At 41.4% G+C, this 6,000-nt stretch overlaps 1 protein-coding gene across 1 annotated transcript in view; it reads left to right on the top strand.

Annotated features, from left to right (window-relative positions):
• The window catches only part of LOC144474922 (uridine phosphorylase 1), a 28,063-nt gene extending 22,674 nt beyond the window's left edge, over positions 1–5,389 (top strand). Inside the window, exons 8-9 of the transcript XR_013494797.1 lie at positions 4,167–4,480; positions 5,242–5,389. The gene's annotated coding sequence lies outside the window, so the exon portion shown is untranslated. The remainder of the gene's footprint in view (positions 1–4,166; positions 4,481–5,241) is intronic.
• Positions 5,390–6,000: the final 611 nt, after the last annotated feature.

Raw genomic sequence — 6,000 nt, forward strand, 5'->3', positions numbered from 1 at the left:
TCTAATATCCGAACCTGTTTCAAATACCATGTATAATATTACTTGTTATTCAGTTCAACTGTTCTGTTACTCGAAAATTTATGTTCCTCTGATTAGTTTACATATTGAATCGAAAGAGATGTCAAAATTTATTTTTATGATGACATATTTGAGTGAACAGAGGTTTTACTAGGATTTTTAGAATGCAAAAAAGTTCAATTTTCACTCTCCATGACAAACATGAATTTTCTAGTTTCGCCATCGTTAGTTAAATTATTATGTATTTCAAAAAAAAAATAGTAGGTCAAGTTTAATTTTGCGGTTCACGCTATGCCCAAAGCATCGGGAAAAGCATTCAGGTCGCCGTAGAGTTCTCAACGGCGACGAACGCGGCCATGTTTTCGAAGGCGTCCGGGACAGTCGCACGGCTTTTGTTTTGTGTTTAACGCGACCACCACCGTCCATCAGTGCCACCCCTTGCAGTTTCGTTCCACCGTCGAGCCTTCTGCCCCCCTCGACTTTCGCATTACCGGCACCGCCGTGCCTCCTTTTTTTCAGACTCAAAAGCTGGGGCCGAGGGAGAAGGAAAGTCAGGCACCCCTATGGATTTTTTTTCCGTGCCGCGGGTTCCCCCTGACGGTGTTTTCCCCTCCACTTCTTGTCCGGATCGGTCCACGATGTTTTAAGGGCTCGAGCAACCCCTCCCGGTGGCTCTAAAAAAAAAAAATTCAACCCCCAATTTGTAGGGTTGGCGGCCTGTTTAATTGCGATATCCAGTACCTTCGCGCGATTCATCTTTTTTTTCCAGCGGTTTCGCTTCTTCGTTAGCCAACTCTCTCTCTTCCTCTCTCATTTCGTCTCTTTCTCCGGCGTTTGCTCTGCGGTTTTTTTTACTCGTGTCTCTCGTGATTTTCGCGGCGTTAAAGTGGCTCGTAAGGGCTCGTTGCTCGTTAATCTTCCGAGAGAGTCTTCCTTTTTTTTCGCCCATCTCGCCGCGAAAACTGTTCGGGCATAATAATGAGAGACTAATCCGTCCGACACACCCAACGTTTTAATTTCTTGCGCGAGCTGCTCCTCGAAACGATCATTTGCAAATCATACTTATTCCAATACAGTATTTATTTGTTTTAAATGGTACATAGGGGTGTCAAATGATTGATTCATTCGATAATAATATAAGTATATTATTTATTTTGTGTTGCTGTCGTTTGTTCATTAATAATTAAAACATTTTCTATTATTATAGGATAATTAAATCTACAATTATTAACAATATTTCTTCTATCTATTTTATTCCTTTTATTAATCGGAAAAGGTATCTAATATTTTTAAAAAATCATATAATAATATTGAAGCTTACTGTAGTAAAATTTAACACATTTACCTCGATAATAGATAATAGATTACTGGTTACCGATTTATAAGCTACCAGTCGGTAAAGTGTTGATAGAACTCTTTTAGTGTGTCTATTATCGAACAAAATATATTCCGTTTCACATATAGTTCAATGCATTATTGTTGCAGGAAGCAGACCTAGCACGTACCTGATATATTGAGAACTACCCTTGTCACAGCCTTAGGATACTTTCCGCATTAGGAAAGTCGCGTTAATTACTCGAACGAAGGGCGATTCGCGCCACGATTGATACCGACAAGCGTGCCGATCGAATCACCTGACGCTCAACGCGAAAAAAAAGGTCCGGTTCACCGTGGCGCAACAACAATTTATACCGACATGATTTATACCCAAATTTGCATTCTACGCGTCACATCGAATCCCGCGCCCGCAATTTCCAAAGGTGGCTGTTCAAAAGTAATAAATTACGCGCGCGGTTAATGTATTCCAGAGCGAGCGCGCGCGACCTGTCCCTGAAATATCATAATTCATAGCCAACCCAATTATTTCGTGAACGAGTTCAAGAAACCCTCCGCGAACGCTCGACACCGTGACGGGGTTAAAGACATTTAACCCGTGTCCTTCGATCAGCCGTCTCTCTCCCTCTGTTCCGCGTCACGCCGCTCCCGCGCGTTTCGTTCTCCTTTCTTTCTTTTTTTTTTTTTGTCTCGCGGCAAGAGCGACGGCGGCCTATTTTTCTGCGTCGGGCCAATTTTCGGGTGTGCAAACACAACCCATTGTCGCGGCGCACGCGTCCTTAGCCGGGATCCTTTTTTTTTTCTTTTGCTCTCTGTCGCACCGGCGACGGGCAACACCGTCAACCCCCGTAACGCTGTCTCGCTCCCGCGAACCCCGAATCACGATGCTCCGTCCCGTTCCGCGCCCTCCGCGGGATTTAAATATGCAAAACGACTTTTTTTTTCCTTCGCCGGGCCCGAGGACCCGGGATCCTTCCCTTGTTTGGTCCACCGCGCCCACATAATTACCGGGTGGCGGGGAAAATAACCGGCAAAAAAGAACGATAGACGCGCGCGCGAGGAGCAGAAACCGGCGGGGCAAAAAAAAAAACGCGAGCGAAAAAAAGGCGATATCGCAATTAGACTGGTTACAAGGGGTGCACGGTGTCCCGCAGCGTGGCGAAAGGGGTAGCGCCGCGCGCTTCGCCACTGTAAACTCCGCATTATGCCTGCGCGGCGCTATGCTCGTGGGGATTAATGGATAGGCGCTGCATTTTTTTTTCTCTCTCTGTCTCTCTATTGCTATGACTAACTTCGAGTAACGTTGCGGTTTATGGCGGAATTTGTTGTGCAGCGGTTCACGCCTCAATTTACAACCCCAGCGACAGGAATAAACGAGGTTGTTACTTGAAGTTAGGCGAACCATAATCAGACCAATGATTAACATTAGAGAACCAAGTTATTTATCGTAACTGATTCGTAATAATTTATGATCATTAACGATTAATCATTCTCCAGGTTGCTTTTGTCGAACGAAACGGATATTATAAATTATATAGCTGTATTAACCCTTTGCACTCGAAGCCATTTCAACTGGAAATCTAAAATAATTTTTCTGGCTTCTAGTGTCTCCATTTTATGTAACAATATTTATTTTATGTATATGAAATTGAGTCTTGTGATTCATGTAACAGTGAAACTTTTAACAATTTTTAAATCTAAGCTTTGGCGATGTCTATTAAAAATAAATTTGAAATGTATTACAGTAATTTTAATGGCGCCGCAGAGTCGCCGCTCGAGTGCTAAGGGTTAACCCTCTACGAGCTGCATTTCGTACTATTAATTTGTACGAAAATCTTAAAATAGGACCAGTTTTCAATCAACAGCTAGGTATATACCCAAGTGATTTTCTAAATTGACGCTCGGAGACCAAAGTGAATCTTCTTTAATTATTTTTCGATAGTAATCGGGCCGGGGAACGATCCGGCATTCGTTTCGTTCCATCCAGGTGTTCGAGGGCAACCGTGCATCACTCTCGCATCGACGTTTTTCGTACTGGATACGCGGAACGTAGCCGGGCATCCATCGTTGGGATTAGTCGGATCCAATTTTCTGCGGACGATAAATTAGAATTTATGAAATGAGCGTGGAAGGCGGACGCGAGTCCTTCGAGGGTGAAACCTTACGAGGGAGGTCCACTCCCCTCCCCCGACTTGGAAACTCATGAGAACCGACCTCACCCCCGCCACGAGAAAGTGTCCGTTGCACAGCCCCTTGCACACCGGACGTAATAGTTTTTTTCCTGCTTCTTTTTCCCCGTGCCGGCATATATATTCCCCGTGGCGTTTGACGGGCGATCGTGTCCTTCCGATCATGAAAATTGTTCGTTTTCGGTATCATAACATTAGCGACTGCGATATTAATACTTATCACGCTCTTGTTACTGCTCTACCGTTGCATTTAGTATGTGGACAACGCGTGCTGTATGCATACTATATTCCGTTCAATAACAAGTCGAATTACTATATCCAATTGCTATTTTCAATACAATATTAACAATATCAAAGCGTTCGTATATTACAATTCTAGATGTCCTACGTACCTTACATTTATCAATGCAATAATAAAAGTCATAACGTGAATAATCAATTGCCATAAGAAATATAGATTCACAGTTTTAATCAATTAATGCGATTGCTGTTACGGAGTGTACTTCATTCTGTACCTACGTTAAAATATCTTTAGCGAACAACGATGTTTACTGATTGTTTAAATAATAAGCTAATCACACGTGGTTCGAACAATAATATCCGAATTTTTTTTTCTCTCGACAGGGATAGAGCGTTCGACGCTGGTATTCGGCGAAACGGCTCGAAGTGTTCGATAGACATCGAGGACCGACAGATGTTTCCCATTTTTTTCACGCTCTGCCCTCTATCGATGGAACACCGTTATTTTCGCAAAAAAATTTCCCGAAACCGATCGGCCGCCTCGCGCGCACACGATCACGTTCCGTTCCACGTACGAACCTACCATTGAACCAATCGTTTTCTTTCAGGACGTTCCCCCCCTCCTTTTACAAAACGGTGGAAATATATTTCCAACATTCCTACGGCGGTGAAATCCAACGAATTTGACGATCGGATCCGTAAGTACTCTAATTTTTTTTCTCATCGGAGAATTTTTGTTCTCCTCGTTTCCGGATCTAGCCACGAATTTTCTAATTAATTACCATTTATTGTGGCCAATTGTGGAATTAATTTTGCAATATAAATTGTGAGATATATAAGAATTTCATATCATTTTATGAAGCTACAGATTAAGGGATGCTTATTTACTATTTCCACTTCACACCATTGCACTATAATAACAAGTCAGACTCGTGATAGAGGTTTCATACATGATCTACTAAATATGAATATTAAATCAAAACCAAATTTAATTCTTTTGTTATCAAAGTACAGAAACGAAAGTAAATAAAGACAATACAAGAAATGGGAATTGTCTAGCCCTGTTTAAAAAACATTTAACAACACATAGATGCTAATTGATCAATTATTCAGTTTCGTTTTTATTACAGTTTGAAGATAAAAGCACAAGTCGCGCGTTTCAGGCATATTTTATTATATTATTACCAAAAGAGCAAGCATCGCAAACAATTTTTATGTCATACACAGTATATTAAAATGAAGCCTCGAAATAAAGGCAGCGTCAAAATTGATTCGTCCAATTGAATAACCTGACATTTAGTATAAGCAAAAGAATTGAATTTTCCTTTTTATTTTCAATCCGCAATTACTTAGTTGCCAACCCAATATATCCTAGCATTTGTCCAGCTTCAACCATCAGATTACGAGATTTCTGTATGTAAATATACGATTATCAGCTAATTTTTTTTTTCTTCCTCAGATTACGAATCGCACGGAGGCCAGTCATTTTCTGGCGAGCCGGTCGTGTAATCCTATCGGGATACACTTGGATAGAGGACTTTTTCCTGGAGAAAAAAATCCTGTGAAATCCCCTAATCCGGAATGGACAGAAATAACGAGAATTTGATGACGGCCAGCGTGGGGTGGGGGGGCCTCGTGAAACCACTCAGTGGTTCGTAAATTCTCTGCGTGGCACGATGAGGGGTGGAGAGGGGGGGGGGGGGGGGGGGGGGTAGCAACGTGAGAATAAAAAAACGTGGGGCACGCGGTCTTGGGGTACCGTTTTCTATGCCCCGCGATCGTAGAAACGGAAACGAACGGCACCGTGTGGGTCCAGGATGTTTTGGTATAAGTCACACCCATGGACGCACGATCAGTTTTATGTATAATATAGTCACGGTAAATACGTGATGTTGAAGTCGTAAGGAACATCGCGGTTCGTTATAGAAAAATGTACAAGATAGAAATGCGAACCGAAATAGCGCATTTTGGCGAATGGGTTTGAAGGATAAAACGATAATATTTTAAATTATCAACAATTATCAGTCAATCTAGTATAGTATATATTAATAATAGAAATATTAATAATACTCGGTAGTAAGTAGGGTAATTTTACAAGGCATTAATATTGATATTAAATAAGTAAATATTACTAAACAGAAAATATTATTACTATTATTATTAATATCTCTATTTCAGATTCGCAGTCATGAGATTTTGATTTATTTTACAAGCTACA

This window comes from Augochlora pura, chromosome 9, assembly GCF_028453695.1.
Source record: "Augochlora pura isolate Apur16 chromosome 9, APUR_v2.2.1, whole genome shotgun sequence".
Lineage (NCBI taxonomy): Eukaryota > Metazoa > Arthropoda > Insecta > Hymenoptera > Halictidae > Augochlora > Augochlora pura.